This window comes from Tenrec ecaudatus, chromosome 7 (genome assembly GCF_050624435.1).
Source record: "Tenrec ecaudatus isolate mTenEca1 chromosome 7, mTenEca1.hap1, whole genome shotgun sequence".
Classification (NCBI taxonomy): domain Eukaryota; kingdom Metazoa; phylum Chordata; class Mammalia; order Afrosoricida; family Tenrecidae; genus Tenrec; species Tenrec ecaudatus.
In genome coordinates this window covers 125149026-125162544 of record NC_134536.1, presented here as the reverse complement: position 1 = coordinate 125162544, position 13519 = coordinate 125149026, and the positions used below count along the sequence as shown (strand labels likewise).

Below are 13519 nucleotides of genomic sequence, written 5' to 3'. Positions count from 1 at the left end.
AGGGACCTGCTTATCACTCAACAGGCATAGTTTGGGCCCTGATAAATTATAGACCCTAGTAAACCAAACAGGTTTTAGAAACCTCTCTTAGAACGCAGTTGTTCTTTAAATACACATATATATATATATATAGTATTGATCACATATTAAATTCAACTATTAAACATATCTACCCCATACAGTTATTGTAAAGATTAAAATAATTTAATTTTAAGGTGTAAAAATATTTTGTTTTATATATTGAAGAGACAAAGTTTGCTTGCAATTGAAAATAACATCTCAAGTCTATTATGACCTATAAAATGTATGAGCAATATCGACTACAAGTGGAAAAGAAATGTTTTGATAAAGTATCCTTAATCCAAGCCCCAGTGTGATAGGAGGAAAAATAAAATAGCTTTCTTGGACCAGACAAAGAAAAGGAAGCATGGTAGGCTTTCAAACAGCATCATTAGGCTAAAAGATTATTTTCTATTAAAACTCCCAGAAATGGCTCAGTCCCCATCCTGTGCGTAATTCGGTGCACATCTGTGGTTTGTTCTTCCAGTGTTTTGACTCTAAAATTAGAAGGCTCCGCTTGGATGAATGCCAAGGTTATCATCCAAAGGGCTAGAGTCTAAAGGAGAAGGGAGCCAGGGCCAGCACAGACGAGACCAGGATAGAAACTCTGGGTGATTCGAGGTAAAACTCGGAAACCATCTGTTTAACACTTGCCACACTGAGATTCAAGTCCAGAAAACATTAGGCTTCACATAAAAGAAGGAAGGTATGATGCTCGCATTAGAAAATAACAACAAAGTATCTAGTGCTCATCTCTTATGGGCTAAAATGCCCTGGTGATGTAGCGGGTTAAGCTCCTGCAGGAGTGGGGCTGAAGCTCTCTGCTCCCATACATATTCACCAGAAGGAAGAGTTTCCCCTCGCATACAGAGTCTCTGTGGGTCAGAACCAGCATGATGGGAAAGGGTTTGGTGTTGCCTGCTAGCCCAAGCATAGGTGCTGTATGAAGCAGAGGGAGAATAATATTGCATCTATTGATTGCAAACCAAAACTACTGCCAGTGAGTCGATCCCAACTCGTTTATTAACCACACACTGAAGCAAGTGACTGGGAACAGTTAATGCATTCTTTAGAACTACGAGTCGAGTCATGGCGTCATGGCATGATTAAGAAGCCTGAGTGTGGGAAACTCACAAATGTCATTCCCGCAGATTCTCCCCCAACAGCGATGCTGCCTTAAAGTGAGCAGGGCTTGATTCTGGCATTCTTTGACTATCTCCTCCCACAGAGGCACCCATCCCCCCTGTCCTCCTCCAATGCAGGTATGAGGTTTCCTCACCTGGGAGCTCAGGAACTTTACTGTGATCCCCACCCATCTGGTGATGGATGTAACTCCTGAATATGCATGACTAATGACTACCTATAAAATCCCCCAAACAATAAAGATGCCCTCCCCCATCGTCTCTCCCCAGCCCCCTCTCCCTGTCAATCTCTCCCCTATTCCCTGACCTCCTTCCCCTCCCTTTCTCGCTCCTGTAATTCCCACCTCCCACCTCCTCATGTGGGCCACCACGCAGGGGCTGAGGTGAGCATGCTACCATGAAATGTGTCCGACTCCTTGATTTCACTCTCTCTTCACTCTCTTATTCTCTCTGACTTCACTATATCTTTACTTATTATCACTGTACAATTGCGCCTGCCAGGCCTGTGATGGTTTGTCAGGGGCTGGCTCCCCTGACACCTGAGGATACACCAGAAAATGTCAGGGAAGGCTTCCAACCCGCTTGTTGACCACTTGCTCTGGGGCCACTCTGCTTCTCCAACTGTGGAGAGAAGCTAGAGAGCGCTGTTCTAGAAGAGCTTTGTCACAGGACACACAATGATATCTGGGCATCTGTAACTCTAGGGATCCTCAGAGAGAGGTCAAGTGCTATGAAACCGCATCCCCTCTTTCCGGGGCCGGGATTACAGCTAAGCCCAGAAGGATGTGTAGGAGTCACCCAGGCAGAAAGAAAAGTAACTTACATTCCAAAATAATCCTAAGAATATGATTTCTTAGGCTCAAAGAAAGGAAGATGACACAATGTAAAATCACTAAGTTCCTCCTCTGTTCTTTCAGATCTCAACACACAGGCACGCACCGAGAACCCACGCAACAGAAATCTGGTTCGATGGTCCCGTAGTAACATGGCACAAATATTTTAGCTACTTGAGGACGTCTTCCATGGTTTGGCAGAGAGAGAGACCCCCCACCCCTTTGTAACAGAGGCAATGGAGGCCCGTGTCAGTCATTCAGACCTCATTCTGAGGAGCGCGATCAGAAGGTGGCCTTGGAAAGTGGCCACGAATGTGGAGGAGGGTCCTGAGCTCGCTCAGAAATGACAGGCAGCTATGAACTCAACCAGGAGGCAGACATGAAGATGAAGAAAAACAAAGAATACAATCCATTAAAACTGAATGACGATGTAAAATTTGAAAATAATAATCTATAACGTATCAAGGGTTCGTGAGGGAGGGCAGGCGGGGGAGGAAAAGGGAATAAATGGGGAGCGGATATCAGGGGCTCAAGTGGGAAGAGAAGGCTTTGAAAATGATGATGGCGGCATATGTGCAAAGGTGCCTGACACACTGGATGAGTGTATGCATTGTGATAAGAGATCTAAGAGCCCCCAATAAAAGTAAGATGAAAATGGAATGCCTGCCATCCTTACACATTCCCCACCTCTTTCTCTACTTATGAAAGCACTGTGTCTCCATTTTGTGTGATTGCCTACGCGAAGAAGCAAGCTTCCGCTCCACAGAGATTTTGTTCATAGTCACAGAAGAGCCTGTCTAACATATTCAGAGTTAAGGTATGTAAAAAGGTCATAGCGCACATTCAGAAGAATAAGCGTGGAGTGAAATCAGAAGAAAAATTAAGGAAACAGGCAAACAGACATAATAACTTGAAGGAAGGATTCCTATTGAAATTTGGTGAAGAAACCTATCTTCCAATTTTTCATATTGTAGAGAGTAAAATAACATAGTAAAAGGTTAGTGTGTGTTTTTGACTGCCGTCTAAGGGGTTATTTAGTAGCTTAAAAATACACATGACTTCAATGCCCCAAATAATGAAGCAATGACATCAATTGCTGTCAGAGAATAAAGGCAGGGCACTTTTTGGTTGGATGGTTAAAGAAAATAAGTGCTAAGAGAACAAAAAATATATATATTTAGAGTGCTCCCAGGGCAGGGCTGGGCTGGGGGAGAGGGGAAAGAGAGCATGTCTCACATAGCTCATCATTTTGCATTATTTTTAATGTAAATATAATAAGTAGTGCTCAAAGTTCCATTAAAATTATGTCTTTTTTTCAGGATTATTCTCTTATACTTAAGCAATGCATATTTTCTTTTCAGAAATAAGAAAAGCTTCCCTTTAGCTCACATAAAGATGATGGCAGTGAATTAATTGTTCTGAACAGATTGGGCCATATTATAATAAGTTATAGGTATCAAGCGGCCCCACGATAGGTATTTATCACAATGAGAATGCACTGGCTACAGATTTCTGGAATTTTCTTAGTGAGATGAAAATGGCTTGATTAGTTTACTCAAAAATGAAACAACAAGACTCCTCTCTACAATTCTTCTTTTGTCTTTGTAAAGAAAGAGTATAATAATGGATCTTTCATTATTGGAGATGAAAATCAATTTTCGATAAAGACCCTGATGGCTCCCCCCACCCCCCACACCCTACCCCACATCGCCACCTGCCCACTCCCTCCCTCTTCCGTCAGTTTCTCACTGTGGCAGCTTGCACGCTGCTGTGCTGCTAGAAGCTACGCCCAATGTCACCTGCGGTGAATAGGTTTCAGAGGGGCATCCAGACATGAGAACAGACTCATCAGATGGAATAGGGTGTTCACGTCTAAGGAATTAGCCAGCAGCGGCACATTGCCAAACAGAGTGCTGGAAGATGAGTCCCGCAGGGTGGAAGGCACTCAGAGCATCCCTGCGAAGGGCTTCCTCCGCAAAGTAGGGTGGAGACCTTAATGAGGTAGATGGAATAAAGCTGATATTGGAGGGCCCAAAATGAGAAGAAAGAGCTGCGGACAGCCACTCATAATCGGAAAATGGAATGTACAAAGTAAGAATCTGGGAAAATTGGAAGTTGTCAAAAATGAAATATAGCATACGAGGATCAGTACCTTGCGCATGAGTGAGTTTAAATGGACTGCACTGACCATTTCGAGTCTGATACTCCTATGATGGACCACGCCAGGAATGCGAATCTCAGAGGAATGGCAGCACGTCCATCGTCAAAATGAACATTTCAAGTTCTGTCTTGAAGCACAACGCTGCTTGTGATAGGAGCATATCCATATGGCTACAAAGAAATCCAACGGATACAGCCACCTTTCAAAAGTGCACATTAACCACTAAAGTGAGACTAGTGATCAAAGAAAGTGAAGAATTCTATCAACTTCCTCAGACGGAAACGGATAAAACTTGCGATCAAGATGCATTAGTAATTACTGGTGCGCGGAATGTGAAAGATGGCAACCAGGAAAGATTGCTGGAGAAGGTGGCCTTGGAGACAGAAATGAAGCTGGTGATGATCACATGGTAGGATCTTGCAAGACTAATGACTTTTCCTCTGCAAACACCTTTTCCCAACAACATAAATGGTGACCATAGCTCACTTTACCCAGAATCTAGACATTTGGTTTTGTGCTGAAACCCCAACCCTCCTGGAGCGCACACAGTTCTGTGCCATAGGCCACCGTGGCAGCAACCTTCCTCTGTGAACCTCACAAGAGCCATCTTACCGTCACCCCATCTGCATGGCCTTCCCTAAGAAAGAAAGTTGAGCTAGCTAGCATCGGCTCCAACTCCCTTTAACTGCATCCCGCCACTAGCAGTTCCAATTCCGCTTCCATGTCTCACCACCGGCTTGACAGTAATCAGCACCTGCCCCAACTCCCTTTAACTGTACAGTAGGAGACCCGTTGTAAAACAGCACTGGGGGGTCCGAGTGGGTTGCAAAGCTGGCACTCTGGCTGCTGGCTAATCCATGTGTCCTCTTTGACAAACATTCCCATTAATTGCGCCATAACAACGATACAATTGGACTGCACCAGATATCACGCAGGAACCAAATTGATCCCACTTATGTAAAGAGATGATGGAGAAGCCTAATATCAGCTAAAACAAAGCTGGGGTCGGGGCAGGCGACTGTCAAACAGATTCGCGATTCCTCACATGCAAGTTCAGGTTGAAGCTGAAAATAATTAAAGTAAGTCCAAGAGAATCAAAATACACATTTGAATGTATCGCACCTGAATTTTAATGACATTGTGAGCAAAGATTTGACTGCTGGAACATTTGAATGACTGAGACCTGCTGAGTGGTGGAACGGCATCAAGAACGCCATGCATGAAGAATACAAAGGGCCATGAAAAATATAAGAAAGAAGAGTGGACTGAAAAGTGTCTGTGTGAAGAGCCTCTGAAATTTGCTTTGGAATGTGTAGGGTAATTAAAGCAAATGGAAGTAACGATGAAGTGAACGAGCTGGAAAAAAGAAACGTCAAAAGGCAGCTTGCGAACACCCAGTAGAGCAATTATAACGCAACGTGGAAACATCTGGAGTTAAACAGGAAAAATGGAAGAATCCGCTCAGCGCATGATGAGATGAAAGAATTAACGGAAAGGAACCAAGCTTCAGTCTGGAAGCGATCTGTGAGCAAATTGTAAAAGATACAGGAAGCCTCAAAAGAAGACAGAAGGAATACTCAGGGTCACTGTTCCAAAAAGAGCTGGCCGGTATTCAACCATTTTAAAAGGCAGCATATGATCAAGAACCAGTGGTATTGAAGGAAGAAGCTCAGGCTAAATTGAAAGCATTTGCTAATCATAAGGCTCCCGGCAATGATGACACACCCGCTGACATGCTTCAACAAGCTGATGAAGCACCAGAGGTACTCAGTCTAGGCTAAGAAATTCGGAAGACAGTTACCTAGCCCACCGATGGATACATATTTATTACAATTGCAAAGAAAAGTGACCCAAACGAATTAGAATATTATCCCATAATATTATTAATATCACATGCAAGTGAAATTTTGCTGGAGATAACTCAAAAACAATTGCAGCCGAACATGGATAAAAAGTCAAGCCCCTCCGCAACAACAACCAATTCAAGGCCTAATCAGAAGAGAACATGGAGCAAGGGATGTCATTGGTGATGTCAGAGGCATCTAGGCTGAAAACGGTGAATACCAGAGAGGTAGTCACTTGTGTTTTATTCAGTATACAAAGGCATTCTACTGACCACACCTAAACTTATGGATACACTGAAAACAAAGGGAACTCAGAATACTTCACCGTGCTCCTGATACACCTGTTCATGTACCAACAGGCAGTCGTTTGGTCCGAACAAGGGAACAGTACATGGTTTAAATCAGAAAAGGTGCGCACTGCAGTTGCATTCTTTGACCATCCTTATGTAAGCTGCGTGCTGAGAAATAATTCAAGGGTTATACAAAGAACAGGGTCTCGGGCTTGGAGGAGGGTTTACTGGCCACCTGTGAGCCGCAAAGGGCAGCATCGTGCTTCGGAACAGGAGGAAGCCTTAAAGCGCCTGCTGATGAGAGAACAGACCGCAGCCTTTCGTATGGATCGCAACTCAATGCGAAGAAAACAGCAACACAAGTGGACCGATAGACAACATTATGATTAATGGAGAATTGACTGAGGCTGTCAAAGATGCCATTTTGCTTGGACCCACCATGGACTTTCTTGCAAGTAGCAGTCAAGAAACCAAACAACATATTGAGTGGGGAATACCGGCCTCATAAGACCTTTTGAAAGTGTCCAAGAGCAAAAAAGTCACTGTGAGGACTAAACTGCTCCTGATGAAAGCCCCAGCATTTCCGATCCCTCACATGATTGTAAGAAGCCGGACTTCCCATAGGGAAGGCTGCAGGAGACTTGACGCATGTGAATAGGAATAGTCCATGTAAAATGCAGAGGGAGTATCCTATAGCAGTGGGAAGCACATGGGGTGGGTGCCGAGTAGGGGAAGCAAGGAAAGGGCATGCAAACGGTGCATGGAGCCTGGGAATATGAGCACTGGGGAGTTCAGGGCTTGTAGCTGGGGCCTGGTAGGCCAGGTTTCTCAGCCTCCCCTGTAACTTCCAGCTCCATCCTAACACCTTACTCGTGACCTTCCAACTTGACTTCTGACTTTTCAAGGGGGTAGATATGGCATTTTATCAACTGAAGGATTTACGGTTGAATTGCCGGACCAAAGATGCCTATTCCCCTAGAAAACTTAAAAGCAATAAGTCACAGGCTCTGCCGGGCTGCTTTCCCCCTGACATTCATAACAACAGGCTGGATAAGAAAGAGGCCCTATCTGCCCTGGATTGCAGGAGATAGGGAGAAGGACAATGCAGCTCCAGGCAGGTAATTACACGCAGAGAAGATAAGGCGCTGGGGATGCATGGGCTGGCCCTCCCCAGCCTTCCCCCACCCTCCCAGGCACGGAGAGGAAGCATCCTGTCTGGTCACGGCATGTGGCACGCTGCACCTACTACCTCAACAATTTAAGATGCTCGTTTGAAAATTAAAAGTTTGGGTTATCCCTAGCAATATTTTTCTCCTATATTAAAATGAGACCATCAGCTTCTCTATTTACTGGGAGACGCAAAGGGAGCCTGCTTCCTCATTAGGAAGCACTGCTTCAATTTATAATAAAGGGGAGATACAGGTGACTAAGCAAGGCAACAAGGAGCATGTAGTAAAACGTCAAAGACATTTTGATCTACAAGCCTCTCTTTTTATGAAAGCCGGTGCGGCTTCCGGGCCTTTGGACTGTGTTCTCTGGAGAGATGGGGGCCCCGGCTTGAAGACCTTTTACTTCAGCGTTTTCTAAGAGAAAAAGGGACTGTCCAAATGCTGGAACAATTCTGCGACGGAACACTCGGAAGACAGTGTTGTGTCTGGGTGAAAAATGGAGAAGACAAATAAGGCGGATTAACAGTGTCGCACTGCAGTGAGCTAGCCAAAGTCTTAGTAAACGGAGAACGCTGGAACAGGAGCATCTCCCAGCTTGTCAATGTGAACGGGCTATCAGGCCATCCAGCGTCATCTCTTTCAGATGGTTAACGTCAGGCGGTAAGGAAGAGAAAGTGACATCACACCAAATGCCCAGTTCCGGAGCACTGCAGGATAAGGTGTTATAGGTAGAAAGAAAACACAAGGAAAACACCGGCATCGCCTGGGAAATCGCTCTTGGGCCAGATATCACACCTGCCAGCCTCGCCCAGAGCATCACGCTGGTCTTTAAAGCTGGGTGGGTAGACTCCAAAAATTAACCAATCCCACTGCCATCGAGTTGATGCTGACTCACCCTACAGGGCAGGGTAGAACTGCCCCTGTGCATTTCCAAGACTGTAACTCCTGACGAAAGTAGAGAGCCCCGTCTCTCTCCTGAGGAGTGCGAGTGAATTAGAAAATAACAAGGTCACAATCCCCACGGCGCCCCATCTCGGCGTTTCAAGCCTAAGGAGAAAAGAGCGTAGCAAATTGGCGTGGAAAAAGCTAGTTAGTGTCAGATGGAACTTCCTGTATTTATAAGCATCTGTCTAGGGTATGTCCTCGATGGAGGATGATTAATGTATTCATTTGTTTATTGGTGGGGATTTAATATGTACATCGCATCATTCTATATTTCAATCCCATCAGTGGGAAGGTCGTGAATAATGTGATGCTTTCCTGAATCCACACCAGGATTTTGTTCAAGTTCGACTAGCAAGGGAAAACCCGGCGTTGGGAGGGATTTCTCGTAAGATCTCCCCTACCATAACCAAACCAAAGTCCAATTACACCGACTCCTAGAGATCGTGTCTGAGGTTTCTGAGTGTGTAGATCTTTGTGCGAGCAGGCCATCTCATCTTTCTCCCATGGAGTGGCTAGAGGGCCTGAACCCCCAACCCTGTGGTTAGCAGATGAATGCCTCACTGCGCCATCATATCCACTGCCGTGGATCCAATTTTGACTCAAAGAGGAAAGTACAGAACAAAGTTGAACTGCTTCCGCTGAGGCTGTAATTTTTATTATTCTTTTAATTAAAAATCACTTTAGTGGGGGCTCTTACAGCTCTTATAACAATCTATACATCGGAGTGAAAAAAAACAAAAAACAATCTATACATCAATGATATCAAGCATATTTGTATAATGTTGCCATCATTATTTTCTCAATATTTACTTTCTATTGAACCCTAAGTATCAGCTTCTCTTTTTTCCCTCCCTTCCCCCACATCCCTTGTGACCCCTTGATAAATTATAAATTATTATTATTTTCATATCTTACACCAACCACTGTCTCCCTCCCCCCATGGTTTCTGTTGTTTGTGCCTCTGGGGGTGGGGATGGAGGTTATGTGTAGATCATTGTGATTGGTTCTCTCTTCCTCCCCACCTTTCCTTGCACTCCTGGTATCCCTACTCCCATTCCTGTTCCTGGATTCCATGTGTCATGATCTCCTATCTCTTATCTATACCTGTGCACATGCTCTGGTATAGCCCACTGTGAAAGGCAGGGCTGGGGTCATGATAGTGGGGGGTGAGGAAGCCTCAAGGAACCAGAGGAATATTGTGTTTCATCGGTGTTATACTGCGCCCTGGTTGACTCATCCCTTCCTTGTGACCCTTTTGTGAGGGCATGTCCCATTGTCCACAGATGGGTTTTGCATCTCTGCTCCGAACCCCTCATTCTCAACGATATGTTTTTACTCCCTCTTTGGTTTGTTTGTTTTGGGTCTTCTGGTGCTTGCTACCGGATCCCATAGACAACTCATGATCACACAGGTTGGTGTGCTTCTTCCCTGTGAGCTTGTTGCTTCTCTGCTAGATGACTGCTTGTTTAACTTCAAGCCTTTAGGACCCCAGATGCTATATCTTCGGATAGCTGGGCACCATCCACTTTCTTCACCACATTTGCTTATTTAAGGTGACCAGATTTTAACATTGGTAAAGCGGGACACCATTGATAAAACTCATATCCTGGTGAAATAGCCACATGGCCGCCGAAAACTGTCTACCCTAGCTTGTCGTGCATTCTTTCCAAAAATCGGGACTTTTTGAAAATGCCACAGGACGCAGGGAAAATTGTTAAAAATCGGGACTGTCCTGACAAAAGCAGGCATCTGGTCACTTATGCACCCATTTTGTCTTCAGCAATTGTGCCAGGAGGGTGAGCCTCACAGAATGCCAGCTTGTTAGAACAGAGTGTTCTTGCATGGAGGGAGGTCATGAGCAGAGGCCTGTAGCCTGTCCACATGTACATGGATCATTATCACTATTTTTAAGAATTAATCTATTTACATATGTTCTCACCTGTGCTTATACCTCTATCCATAGCTTTGCTTCTTAGATCTTTCCTCTATTTTCTTTTACCTTCCTCCTGGCCACCGTCATGCTCGCCTTTCTTCCACCTCTTAGTAGTTCCCCTCAACTAGACTGCTGTTGCTCCAACACCCCCAGGATCTCTATGACCTCCTCATTGTTGATTTTAATTCCCTAGTTATTTCCCTGTCTATGGCGTTGTTTGCTCACCGCTCCCTTCCCCCCTCCCCCGTCTCCTTCTCCCATCAAGTCCCTCCAGAACTGGTGGTCCCATTGCTTTCTCAAGCTTGCTTCCCATGCCTATCCTATATAAGTAGGCAAGCCAACGATAATATGGGCCAAGCGAAAAGAAAACAAAGATTGTGTGGCTGTAATTCTTTACGGGAAGAGACAGACCATCTCTGGAGCACCTGGTGGCTTTGAGTTGCTGGCTTCTGGACTAGCAGCACAAAGAATAACCCATCACCCTACCCGGGGCCCCAGATCCATCACTGCCTCTAGCATCTCCGTATCAGATCCATGGGGTCAAGCTAGAGTGGTAGCATGGAGGTGATTTTGTTTCTTTTTCTAGTACAATCACTGGACTTGTTGATAGTTCTGCCATAGTGCCCTGGGCTTTTACATCTGGGCAACTTTTTCCTGCTGGCAATAATTTGGGCAAAATGTGGTGCAAATGGACACGAATTTATTGCAGAAAACCTATGGCTATCAGCTATGGAGCCCAGGCAGGCTGCAGAGGGGTCCTGAAAATGAGCTTCTGCAATGACCTGGAGGGATTCAGGCCTAGGATATGACATCGCCGATTCCCTGAGGATGCTGTTACTGGTTGGCAAAGCATCCAAGAGGAGAGAGGCTGCATGCAAATATGGGTCAGTAGGGACTATATACAGGCTGAAATAATAACTGAAGATGTTTAAGTGCGACATATGAAGACTGTAGAACCAATTAACATAATAAAGCCATCATTTTAGGGCTTTGCCTTCTGCGCCATAGGATCGGAGATTCAGGTATCACTCTGCTTGCCTTTTAACTAAGGTGGCGCTGTCGGTTAAGGGGTGGGCTGCTAACCACAAGGTCCATGGAGGGAAAACCAGGCTGCCTGCTGGAGTGGAGATTTACAGCCAGAGAAACCCTATCCGCTGCTTCACTATGAGTCAGAATCAACTCGATGACAGATCCTGGGCAGCCGAGGGTCAGGCAAAAAGGAAAGTCTCACTGCAGTAACATGAGAGGGAAAACTAGACGTGTGATTGTCAAGATGAAGAGAGAAAGGGCTTAAGGAGGATGGAGGCCACAGTTTCTCCTCTGGCTCTTACCTCGGCCTACACTCACTCCAAACCAGGTCCCTATACAAAAACTGGCATGATGCAAAAATAAAGGATAAACATACCAGATCATGAAAGGCAGGTTAGCTACAGCATTACATACCTGCCAAATCACTGCCACACCCTGAAAATCATGGTCCTGCCAAGCTGACGTAGAGACTTAACCACTACAGGCTGCATTACTCCCACCCGGGTAATTCTTCCTAGCAGGATCTAACGGGAAATGGAAATAATGCATGGTGGTGAGTAAATTAAATGTTACGGCAAAATAACCCCAAACTAGGCAACAAGGGAAAATATCGTTTATTGGGGCATTGATAGTTTGATAATGTGTGTGTCTCCCAAGAGCAAGGGACAAAATCATAAGCAGAGATCAAACCCCTGGAGCAGGGTTAGCATTCAGTACCATCCATGCGGAGGCCTGGGCTTGAAAGTGCTCAGTGTCTCAACCGGCTGATCATTACGGATGCAGGGTAGGGTTCTGCTAAGTCAAAAATGAAGTGGAGAATGTTATTATGATTTTCTTCACATGAACACACTCAGTTGAATGCAAAGTATCTATGAAATAGGTGACAGTTCAACTGTCGGTAAAGGCTTGACCGTGACGTGACGTTCATGTAAAACTCTCTACATAGTCTCATACTTGATCACTGAACTGATTCAGAAAATTAAGAAGTGGGTGATTTTTAAGCTCCAGGCGGCTGCAGACACTGTTACAGTAAGACTGGTGTACGTCTGCTACTGGAGGGGATCGAGCCTGGTGGGGAGCAATAGTAGGTAAATATACACATTAGGTTAAAAAAGTTTCTATGGCGGGAGTAAAGATCAAGATGAGTTGGGAAATTACTGTAAGTGCAGGATTCAGGAAAGTGACAAGGGACCCCTAAAAGACCCATCTGAGAAGATGGCACTCAAGTTCCACGGCTCTTATCCCAGCGTCTCGGGACAGAAAGCCTTCCCCTAGAACTGGGGCCGTGGGCAGGAATGCCTAGTCTCCTAAACTCTCATAAATGCATGTTCTTTAAATGTTTTTTCCCGTTTGGTGTTTGCTACAGCAGCGCTGTGACAGTAAGACACGAGCCAAGTCATTGGTTGTTCTTTTTACTTCAGAATCCCTTATTTGGTTATGCCAAGGCTTTCAGAAGCTTCGACTCCCCAAGCAGTTCAAATGACGAAGATTAAGACAAGTCCGGGAGCCATCTCTGTTCAAGCTTTTAGAAATGCCAAATGGAGAGGCCACATCGGGACGCAAAAGCGCAACGTTCTCACCTCCAGCTCCCAAACCCACAAGTTCCGAACAAGTGTATAAGTGCATTGAACCATTCTTTTGGCGGCAAACTTTTATCTCAGCTCTCCATCACATTGGGAGTGCTAGGGAGGGAGCACACAGAATGCATACAACATTGCTTATTTAAAATCTGAAAGACCTGAATTCCAAAATACGTTTGTTCCCAAGTTTCATAAGCATCTGAAATTGCAGCTCAACTGAGGTAAGGGGGCTTATTAGAAATGAAGAAGGAGGAGGAGGAGGAGAAGGTGAAGGAGAAGAAGAAGAAGAAGAAACAACCCTCTGGATCGGTATGTAAATTTCAGCATCAGAACGAAGGGAATTGAATTAGATGACCTCTGAAATCCTTGACCATTATTAAGTGCTAGGATTCCACCTGGTTGATTGCTACCTTGAAGCACATAACAAATTTTGCTGAACTGTGAATTATGCTAAACCCCTATAAACTCATGGGTGTTCAGGGAGCTGAAAGCGACAGGCACCCATTATTACAAGTGTCTTGAAGGATGTGGTT

General features: G+C 45.0%; 1 protein-coding gene across 1 annotated transcript in view; it reads right to left on the bottom strand.

Annotated features, from left to right (window-relative positions):
* Window positions 1-13519, bottom strand: part of CYP39A1 (cytochrome P450 family 39 subfamily A member 1) — a 74350-nt gene that overhangs the window by 36159 nt on the left and 24672 nt on the right. The gene's annotated exons all lie outside the window — the stretch shown is intronic.